Here is a 12,242-nt window from a genome sequence, read left to right as displayed (position 1 = left end):
TTTTGGACTTGGTTTCGAACCGACTCAGAAAGATCTCAAGCGAGCCCAGGAAAAGTCAAAGGCACGTAGGGACGCTCGCATCCAAAAGAAAGCAATCCCAATGGATCAGTACCCTCTTACCCTTAATGGGCAATTCATAAAAGAAGGAGAGGATGATCCATGCTATGAATTTCCCAAACCATTTGTTGTAAATGGCATAAGGCAACCGGGATTTGAAATTTTCTTATATTGCTATTTCACAGACGAAATCCCAACTCCTGTCCATAAGGAGAAAGCACCCCCATGCTTTGACTTTAATGTCATGGGATTATTATTTGGGCAAGAAAAGGATGAGCCGACATACAAAGAGGATGACTCCTCGCTCATTAAGACAGTCCTACAAAGCGAAAGCTTCGATCCCTCGAAGCTAATCACTCTAGCGGAAGGATCACTACAAGGGTGGCGCAAGACCGTCAAGGTGACTACTCCAAGTGGAAGGAAGGTCTCCATCACGACAGGGCAAGGACCGATGTTCGAATAGTCGTCTGAGTCAGAGTCGGAGTCTCTCCCTATTGAGTCATCTAGGTCATTAGTTATAGCACCTCCTCCTTCTATCCCTTCCCCTAGAATAGTTAGTGATCAAGTCCCTGAGGACATATCACTCTTTGATGTAATGATCTCAGAGTATAATAATATGACTTCTTCTCCGTACTCCTTGTGTTCTGCTTTAACCCAAGATGACAAGCATTTCTTAACTAACAATGAAAAAGACAAAGAACTTATTAAAGAAATGGAAACACTTGAAAAGAAGACACCGGTAATTGAAGAAACTGAGACGGTTAATATCTCAAATGATTCAACCAATAAAAGAGAAGTTAAAATAGGACTAACACTTTATGAACAAGAAAGAACCGATTTAATTAACTTGCTTAAAGAATTCATCGATATGATGTATTTGCTTGGTCATACGAAGATATGCCAGGCATTAATAGAGAAATAGCTCAACACACTATACCACTAATTCCGGGAATGAAACCTGTAACAAAAGTTACATCGAATGAAACCCGACGTAGCTCTTAAAATAAAAGAGGAACGAAGTTAAAAAACAAATAACTTCAAGTTTCATCAAGGTATCCAAATACCCCGAATGGGTCGCCAACGTCGTCCTAGTTCCGAAAAATGATGGAAGGGTAAGAATGAATGTCGACTATCGAGATCTAAATAAGGCAAGTCCAAAGGACGACTTCCCTTTACCACACATCGATATTCTGGTGGATAACACAGCAAATCACGCACTCCTCTCGTTCATGGATGGATACGCAGGCTATAATCAGATTCTCATAGCAGAAGAAGACATGGAGAAAACAACCTTCATAACACCATGGGGTACTTACGGCTACAAGGTAATGCCATTAGGGTTGAAAAACGCGGGTGCTACTTACCAACGTGCAGCGACTGCATGCCTTACTCCATGACATGATGCATAAAGAAGTCGAAGTATATGTGGACGACATGATTGTAAAGTCAAAAGATCGCCTAGGTCATCAAGTAGCCTTAAGAAAATTTTTCGAAAGGTAAGAAAATACAATATGAGGTTGAACCCATCTAAGTGTGCTTTTGGAGTCACCTCAGGCAAGATTTTGGGTTATGTCATAAGCTCTAGAGGAATAGAGATAGAACCAACCAAGATCAAAGCAATCATATCAATGCCACTGCCCAAAACCGAGAAGCAGATTCGAGGATTTATTGGCCGGTTGCAATACATAAGTAGGTTCATATCAAAATTGACGACAATATGTGAACCAATCTTTAAAAAGCTTAAGAAAAATGTACCAGTATTATGGGATGAAGAGTGTCAAAAATCCTTTTAAAAGATCAAAGCCTATCTCGCAAATCCTCCCGTATTAGCACCAGCACTTCCGGGATTACCTCTTAGGTTGTACTTAACAGTTACCAAAGAGACAATGGGAGCTATGCTAGCACAAGAAGTAGAAGGCAAAGAAAATGCGATCTACTATCTAAGCAAGAGAATGCTCGAATATGAAGCATGTTATACACCACTTGAGAAATTGTGCCTCGCCTTGGTGTGGGCCACAACCAAGTTAAGACATTACATGCTCGTGAATACAGTCTTTTTTGTCTCCCAATTAGATCCACTCAAGTATCTATTCGAGAAATATACACTCAATGGGCGCATATCAAGATGGATAGTCAATTTAGCCTAGTTTGATGTAAGGTTCATGCCACAAAAGGCTATCAAAGAATCTGTGGTGTCAGATTTTCTAGCGGACTTTCCAATAAAAGACTCGACGCCAATACACGACAATGAGTTTCCAGATGAAGACTTAATGGTCACTGAATATGATACATGGACCTTGTACTTCGACAGAGCCTCAAACCAAAAGGAATGTGGCGTTAAAGTAGTACTAGTATCACCTAAAGAAGAGCATGTTCCAATCTCCATAAAGCTTGATTTCGACGTTACCAACAACGCTGCTAAATACGAAGCATGTGTGGTAGGTCTTGAAACAGCTTTGGCATTGGGAGTAAAAAAGTTACGGATATTCGGAGACTCTTCATTAATCATCAATCAAATTTCCAAGAGGTGGAAAGTAAGGAGCGAAAGTCTGGCCACTTACCAAACCTATCTGGAAACCCTTACTAATCAGTTAGAGAAGGTAGAATACACATATCTACCTAGAGAAGAAAATCCATTTGCTGTTGCCTTGGCAAGACTAGCCTCAATGGTTAGGATTCCTACGGAAATCGAGAAAATGCCTCTAACTATGGAAAAAAGGCACAAACCAGCAAATATTCAAGAAGAAGAAGAAGAAGAAGAAGAAGAAGAAGAAGAAGAAGAAGAGGAAGAAGAAGAAGGAGGAGAAGAAGAAGAAGAAGGAGAAGAAGAAGGAGAAGAAGAAGAAGAAGAAGAAGAAGAAGAAGAAGAAGAAGAAGAACCGTGGTATATATATATACTCAATTATGTCACCAAAGGAGAATACCCTCCCCATGCTAACAAAAGAGCAAAACGAGCATTAAAACTCTTGGCTTCCCAATACGTACTCATAGACAACGAGCTACATAAAAGGGTACCTAAGGGTCGAGCTCTTTTATGTGTAGGAAAAAAGGATGCCCAAAGAGCAATGAGGATAGTCCACAAAGGAATTTGTGGAACTCACGTAAATGGCAAAATGTTAGTCCAAAAGATAATGCGAGAAGGATACTATTGGACTACAATGAATAGGGATTGCCATCAATACGTAAGAAGATGCCCTAAGTGCCAAATCTATGCCAATTTACAGCACGTACCTCCATCCTTTCTCTACACCTACACGTCGCCATGGTCGTTCTCTACATGGGGAACTGACATCATCGGCAAAATCACTCCCCCAGGAACAGGAGGCCACGAATATATCCTAGTGGCAATTGATTACCTCAAAAAGTGGGTCGAAGCACAATCATACGCTAAACTCACTGCAAAACATGTAGCACTCTTTATCGAAAGAAATATTATTTGTCGACACGGAGTCCCACATGAAATGATAAGTGACAATGGAACTCACTTTCAAGCCGAATGTGAAGAATTTCTACAAAAATATGGCATTCAACATCATCATTCTTCCCCTTATAGACCTCAGGAAAATGGAGCAATCGAAGCAGCAAATAAAAATCTAAAAACTATCATCGAGAAAATGACGGAAAATTACAAGGATTGGCCTAACAAACTTCACTTCGCATTGTGGAGTTACCGCACGTCAATTCGCACATCAACAGGAAATACGCCATTTTCCTTGGTTTATGGAATGGATGTCGTACAACCTGTCGAACTAGAGATTCCATCTCTACGCATCGCATTAGAAAGAAAACTCGTTGAAGTTGTATGGACTAGGGCAAGATATGAAGAGCTAATTCTACTCGATGAAAAACGACTAGAAGCTCTACATCACACTCAATGTTACCAAACTCGTATGGCTAGGCATTTTAATAAGAAGGTCAAGACACGAAACATCAAAGTAGGAGACTTGGTGTTAAAAGCATTAAGGAAAAATATTTTAGATCCAAGAGGAAAATTCAGACCTAATTGGTCTGGACCCTACATTGTCAAAACAATCATGTCAGGTGGTGCAGCAAAATTAACTGATATGGATGGCAATGAGTTCTCGAACATGACAAATCTTGACCAACTTAAAAAATACTACTGTAGACACCTAAAAATGTCTCCCCAAAACCAAACCCGTTGATGAACACCTTTCACCGCCATTATTGGTCGAGTTGAGTATTTAATCTTTGGAGTGCTTAAATCCATGTTCTATCCAATATATTTCATGAACCAATCCAATTTCTAGCTCATTTCCCTAAACCATAACCTATTTTCCACTTTTCGTGTCCACATCGCAAAACTGAGAGAAACTGATTTTATGGATAGAAAATTTTGATCCAATTATTATTTTTTTGGATAGGCCTTTAAATAAGCTTTCCAACCATATATCATAAGCCCAATTCCGAGCTATAACGAAAAAGATATGAGCAAAACATTAAACTCGGCCCAAAACCAACACCCTTCTACTAAAACATCCATATCTGAAAATCTAAAAATTATTTTGACTATAATTTAATTGGGTTGAAAAGTAGACTTGATAAGCTTTCCAATGATATATTATATTCTTTATTCCGAGTTACGGATCAAAAGTTATGATGATTTTAAAAACGGGTAAAAAACTGGAATTACCGCGCAGCAGCTAAAATGCTGCGACGCGGTAAGATCTGACGTGGCACGGGAGAAATTCCCGTGACACGGTAATTTGGAGGGCATTTTCATGTTTTTTAGTGCCCCGTGACTTGGCATAAGTACCGTGACCCGGCGCCATATGCCGTGACACGGTGGACTTTGCCGCGTCACGGCGTTTTCTGCCGTGTCACGGTGGGTTGCTGCCGTGTCACGGTGCTTAAAACTTTCCCGCGTCACGGGGAACTGTGCCGCGACACGGGAATTATTGCCGTGTCACGGTAGTAATTCCCGTGTCACGGTGCCAGTGCTGTGACACGGAACAACTCCGTGTTTTTTCCGCGTAATCCCTTCACGCGTTTTTACTCCCCTAGGTCAAATATTTCCCGCGTCACGCTAATTTCCCCCGTGACACGGTAGAGTATGACCGTGTCACGGTACAGTCTGACCGTGTCACGGTACAGTCTGACCGTGTCGCGGTAGCCTTTTTTAGGGTTTTTATCTTTTTAGGGTTCCGAGTGTTCCCTCTGCTCATTTTCCCTATAAATACCCCCCTCCTTTCTGCAGTTCGGGGCAGCAATAATCATTCTCTCTCACCTTGCACCAAAAATCATCCTCTTCTCCCTCTTTAACCTAATTTCTAGCCTCCTTATTCTTCCATAATAATTCCCCTAAGCACTCCAAGGAGTCTATACTTAATCCGAGGTTCCGTCCTTAAACCAAGGCGTGAAAGGTACAAATAACTGAGGGTTTGGACCAAATCAATTCTACTTTTTATTTAATTTAATTTTCATTTGCTTTATTATTTTTATTGAAGTTACTAACAGTTTATTCATGATGTAGCAATTTAAAGGAACGTGCGAAATGTGAGTAATTATTAATTAATTTAATTACTCTTATTTTATTTTCTTATTGCTAGTATCATGATTAGGGTTATTTTATATTTGATTTGACTAACTCTATTATTGTTGAATTGCTTCCAATATTAATGTTTATTTTATTATTTTTATGATCACTATATTTCATGTTAAAGGGAATATGTAATTGAAAATCATGCCTAATAAGATAATTTGGACAACCGGTTTAGGTTCCTTTTAATCTTGTTGTTTAATCAAGTGATCACAATATTTTAGAATTATATGTTGCATTAATATTCAACCAATTTAGCTTAATAATAGTTTGGAGCAAATTGAATATTTTGTTTGTATGCCTTTGAGATCGCAGGAATCACTTTTCACTATAAGAATCGAGTAGAGGCCAATACGGGCGAATGTGACTCCATGACTCACTTCGTACCATCATCCCCGATCCTCCTTTCGTGGTTCCGAACCATATGGAGTTAGTAATCTCATGGATTATGAATGGGGTGTAACCTTCACGGGTCAATCGTTGTTGCCTATCGTTGTCCCTTATCGTGGTTGCCTTTTTATGATCCGTGGACGGTTTACAAGTTCCTTAAAAACTTGTTGGCGGCTCCCTACTTTATTTGTCCCTAATCGTTGTCCCTAATCGTAATGTCAATTCCCACTTCCTATGAGTGCCAAGCATATTCACCACATGCTTTAACGTAGGCGCACTTCGAGCGACGCCTACAACTACCCATAATTACTTGAGTAGGATACTCAAGAGAGCTACGTTTGGCCTGATTCCTTAAGAAAGGATACGTAGGCAACCCTTTACGGGTGCGACCACTTTATTTTTTTCAAATCTCGCATCCCAGACTTAATAAGAAATTCAACAGAAGATCGACGAAACATCGGCGTCACAGAAAAAATTCTGGCGCCAGCCGATGAACATCAGCGCCAGACGACAGCTTCCGTCGCCTGACACCAGGCTGCCGTAGCTGGCGCCAGTCGCAGAATCATGGCGCCAATTTACAGTAAAATGTCTGGGAATATTTCGGTGTTTTACGGAAAATTTTCGACTCCCGTACTCGAAAAAATTTCTGGAAAATTAATTCTTCGGTTTTCATTACTTTAGTAAAGTAAATTTAAAGTAAATAATTTAATTAAAAAGCTGGAATTTCATTAATAAAATAAATTACATTATGGATGGAATTTAAATAAAGCTTAAATAAATTAACTTTAAATTTAAAAACTAAGTCTAATAATTGGAAATTAAGCAATGCTCTTAATCATTTTTCTCTTTCTTAGCCCTTTTCCAATTCTTATCCGCATCTTCTTCCTCATCCATAACCTTAGCTAGTAGGCATCCTTTAGAGGACCTACATTCAATCTTGGAGTAAATAGTTTCCCCCTTAGCTAGGACCCCATGCTTCTTTTTTACCCAAGCTTTCTTTTCTGTGGTGTCAGCTTTCCTTTTTCCTTCATCTTTGCAGTACTCTTCTTCTTAGGCATTTTAGGTGTTTTGAACTCAATTCTTTCACCCAAGCGTTCCTTAACATGAATCACCTTGTCACCTAGATGACTCTTCACATCAGTTTTACTCTGATTTTTCTTCACGTCCTTTGAGGGTTTCTTCAGAAGCCACTTTTTCACATTATTGGGCAAAGAAGGAGGAACCTTCTAGGTAATTACTTCCCATAAAGGTCTAGCTCTCCAATAAGCATCAAATTTGTCTACTTCCTGAGAGACAAGGAACTCGTAGGGACGACGAAGATCACCGGAAGGAATAGTCTGAAGTAGGTCGTACTGTCTTTTTACCCTGCAGGGATAATAAAAAGTCATGCGGGACAAGCTTGGAAGACGGCAGAAAGGCTTCTTGTTGACACCAACCATCTTTTCTATTTTCCACCAAGGGATGACCCACTTGATGGAAAAATTACAAGACTCGAAGACCTTCTTCCATTCATGGCGCCCCATCTTAGAGAAGTGTTTCTTCCTTCTCACGAAGCAATTTGGAGTTTACTTCTCAATGTTGTCCGGAGGGCTAATTAATTTCAGTCTTTCCATTAGCCACATCTGTAAAAATTCCAATGCAAATAAATTATTATTACTATACAAAAATATATTTTTGTTAAAAATATTATTTTTCTACCTGTAATAAAATTGGAGAGCCCCGAAAATGTGCTTTTGGATTTTTCTTTAATTCATCAAGACTAAGCATAGTCTCTCCAACTATTAAGGGCATTGGATTTCTCCCAGATTCAATTTGTTCTAAAACAGTGGATATAATTGATTGGCCCTCATTATTTTTACCACTAGTGAGAAAAAATTTATTAAGCATGCAAAAGAGGAAAGCCCTTCTTCTATAAACATGGAAAGATTCAGAATAAGGTCTATCAAAATAATGGCGAGCAAATTCTTTCAAATTAACTATGCTACCATCTATTATTTTTTATAGATCTCTATCTTTTAAATTGAAGAAGCGTTCAAAATCCTTATAATAATATTCGTTTATTCTAGGGATTACTACAAGATCTAGCGCAGGGAAGCCTAAAATAGCACCGAATTCTTCCGGCAAAGGGCTAATTTCATCATACCCTATTCTAAAGCAATGAGTATCTACATCCCAATATTCTAGAGTGGTATGAATAAAATCTGAATCAAGATCTACCCCTTTGAAACCATAAATACCCCCCAAGTGAAACACATCTAATTCTTTTCTCTCCTTGGCATTAAGAGACCGACACCATTCATGAGTGTAGTTGGTAAAACTTTTGGAGACTAGAGACATGATGTTATTTTTCTAAAAGCTAAGAAAAATTTTATTTGCTGAAATTATGAAGAAAATCGGCTGGGTAGGGGGCTATTTATACACAAAATCGGCGTAGTTTTAATCCAGGAAGGATTGGGAGTCAGCGCTCATTAGCGCCTAACGCCAGAGCTTGGCGCCAAACGCTAAGTGTAGCGCCTAGCGCTACACCAAAACGCGTGGCACCAGTTGGCGCTAATATATCTTCTCGTATGAGCTTTCCAACAAACCGCATTTTTCACCTGATTTTAGTCTGCTAATGACTTTACGGTTTCCTTATTCTTCTTTTATATTTTTTTCTAAAAAATCATTTATTCCTTCCACTTAATTAATATAACTATTATATTAATTATATTATTTTTTGGATTTTATTTAGACTAACTTCCAAGTTTTTATAAATCCAATATTTTTTATGTGACTCTTATTTTTCATTTTTCTTTTTTGGGGGAGAAAGTCAGATACCCTCCATCAATAATAAAAATTACGGAATTTTTTGCGCAAAATTATTTTTCATAATTCTTTGCACACACAAACATGCACATAACAATAATAAAAATGAAAAAACACGATAAATGATGAATAAACTCATAAAAGTATGTATATACAAAACATGTCTAAATAATGAGTCTAATTAAAGGCAAAGTTCCATACAAAGTCAAAAGAAAATAATAAAAAGCAAAGGAACAAACTACAGCGTCGGGGGACGTACACCCATCATCTCATAAAACTGCGCCGTGCGAGGAGTAACCTCTCCACCAGCTCTGGCTCCAGCTCCAGTCTCCTCGGGAGGAGGAAAACTCAGCATAGGACCTGTCCACCCAAGATCAACCTGAGGCTAAGGCTACGGAGGCTGCTGCGATGACAAGCTGACCTCGTACATCCCACCACCTCTAAGAGCCGAGGTAGCCTCTGCCTGGCCTACCGGCGCAACATGTGCACCCTCAGATGAATAGCCTGAGCCCTCTACCGCCTCAGTACGGGCAGCCTCAGAACGACCGCCCCGACCACCCGAACCAGTGCGGCGACGTCTCGAGCTAGACCTCGTCGGATCCCTCCGCACCTCAGGTCTCGTGCGGGTACGAGAAGGAATGGGCTGACCCTGAAAAAGAATATAAGATCAGAAACATGCAAAGTACAAGCGGTAATGCAAAAACATAAGAAGGAAAGCTACCTCCTGAACGGCGTCGTCTCGACGACATGTAGCCACGTTCCTCATCCAGACAAGCTGGCTACGGAAGGCATCTATGCATCGTGCCATCGTCGAAACCACCTCGCGTGAAAACTGTCAAAGAAATAAGTCAGTAAACATGCGTAACATATATGGACAAAAAGTTGCAAATAAATAAGCTTACCCGAGTCTGGTGACGAGGAATCGACCGCTCCACAAAGCGCTCGCCCTCAGGAGCCGGGGGAATCATCTCCTCAATCGGCCCGTATGTCCCCTGATAGTGGATGGGCATACGGGGTGGCACGAACTCAGCAGGATCACCCTGACAAAGCAAAACAAAATCAGTGAAGCATTACTTGGGGGCTACTTAACTTAAGGTAAGAGCTGAAAATCATACCGCCACATCCTCAGCAGGTATAGGAACTGGAGCTAACAACGGCAGTAGCTCCTCCTCATAGCATCGCTCGGGGATCGTGTAAGATCGCCAAGGGGTGCCAGCTCCCTCTAACATGCTCACCAACCTCGCGGCATTAAACATGTGACGCGGTGGAGGAAGAGGAATGACAAGGCTATCTGAGGAATGTTGAATGGCAACCCTCTCCCCAAGATATGCGACCGCTCCATAGGTCCCCAAGAAATAGCGACGTTCAGGAGAATACTGCACGGCTAGCCCAGGGACTGCCAAGTAGACCCACGGTCGGTACAACACATCAGGCTCCTGCAAAGAGCGTCTGTCAGACAAGAATCTATCTAAGGCATCACAAAATGTCAAAAAAGAAAAGAATCATACCGAGATGATCCAATCTCATACATAGGCAGTGGACATCCCCACACGGTGGCTTCCCCAGGAAGCACTAACTGGAAACCTGCGCGGCGACGGTCTCGCCGGCACAGCTGATAGGAAGTACTCGTAGAACCAGATCTACAAAAGGCAAAAATTATCAGCGAGTGCTAACTAAAGCTTAGAGCTAAAATTTACAGAAAAATAAAGTATACCTCTACGACCATCCAAAAGCCGGATAGAGCAACGTTCCCCGCGAAGGACCGATGTCGACACGAGTCCCGCAACGCTCGGATGACATCAGCATAGGCCAAGCTGGCCCAGTCGTAAGTCCCGATCCGGTGTAGATCACGGACAGCAGGAAGGTAGTAAAGCAGCGCCCTACTACCCTTGTAAGGGAAAACATCCCTAACAGCAAGATAAGTGCAAAGATGCGCACCCGCTGCTCTCAGGTACTCGCACCATCATCAAAAGCCGCTGTTGAAGTCGAGCGGCGAATCCCCCTAGCACTGAACTGAGTCGACTCCACCTCAGCTCGAGCCCGAACAGCAATCAGACCCAACAGCTCCTCGACCTCTGGAGAAAAGACAGTAATATCGTTGTCGAACGGCAGCGCCACAGAGCTAAACTCAAGTCCCGTAATGAGACTGAAGTCGGTCGGAGTGACCATCATCTCACCCCAAGGAAAGTGGAAAGTGTTGGTGGTGTCCCAAAAGAACTCCACTAGAGCACGGACTACATGGTGACCTCCGCTAGAGGCAATCATGGCCTCTGAGGTCTCAAACTGTGCAGTCAATCCGCAAGACTCCCATAGATGTCTCGTCTCGTCGTCTTTGGCGATGTACATCTTGTACAGGTCGCCCAAACTGTCGCAACCGGAACCGTGACAACGTGTCCTCCCAACTGTGACGCCCCGTCTCACCCTCTCAGAGATATTATGGACGGGAGAGAAGTACAAGGTCCGCTCATCCCACTCAGGGAGTCGGCCGAGCGAAGTGGACGGATCAGCGTCGTCCTCTATAGGCTCATGCTCCCGTCGAACGTCTCGGGACCGTGAACCAGAGCCTCGCTGTCTAGCCATGCTACATTGTGCAGAATCATTATAAATTAAGGTTCTATGGTATCTAAGGTTCGCCTAGCCACATGATACTATGTTCGCAAAAAACAGAGTACGTAGTACTAAAACAGAGCACAAATTCAAATTGAGCATACACGGCATTTTCAAGCAATCAAACAATTTCTTGCAATACTATGGTAATTATTGTGACAAATTGGACAAGAATTGCTAGCAAAAACATCAAGAACAAGCCACATTGTCTTCCCGACCTTAAGAGGTTCAATAATGGTGATTTGTTCGTTTCTTCATCAAATTGGGTCAAACAAGTCTCAAATTACTCCTTAGGAAATATATAAACATAATCAAGCAATTTCATGGCATAAAATTTAATAAACAAAGAGAATTTAGCAATTCTAATTTCGAATTTTCAAGAAATCCGTGGATAAATGCATGCAAAATTCATTGAAACCGGCGCTAGTTTGGAGGAAACTTACATAGATCGGGAAAATGGATGGAATAAGCTTTGATTTGCAACAAATTTGAGCGAATTTGGTTGATAAACGAGCAAGAACGAGTGAATTGAAGTTTTGAGAATTTTCGAGCAAGAAACGCGAAGAACAGCAGCAGAAATGAAGAAGAGAAGGGTATTTAAGGAAAACCCGACTCTAGCTCCAAGCGTCAGACCTTGGCATCAGTCGATAAGGCTTAGCGCCTGGCGCTAGTACCAACGTCCGGCGCTACAGCCAGATAAGCGGCGCCAGCGTTATTTTTGCGGCGTTTGAACGTTCAGCCACTCAGTATGGTTGTTCCAACCTTGTGCAATATATTTTGGGTTCCTTGGTACGCCAGTTAGCCCCTCTAAACAATTTGAAACGAT

The sequence above is a fragment of the Chenopodium album genome, chromosome 1 (assembly GCF_948465745.1).
Source record: "Chenopodium album chromosome 1, dcCheAlbu1.1, whole genome shotgun sequence".
Classification (NCBI taxonomy): Eukaryota; Viridiplantae; Streptophyta; class Magnoliopsida; order Caryophyllales; family Amaranthaceae; genus Chenopodium; species Chenopodium album.
The sequence above is the reverse complement of the archived record's forward strand: the minus strand, read 5'-3'. Positions refer to the sequence as shown.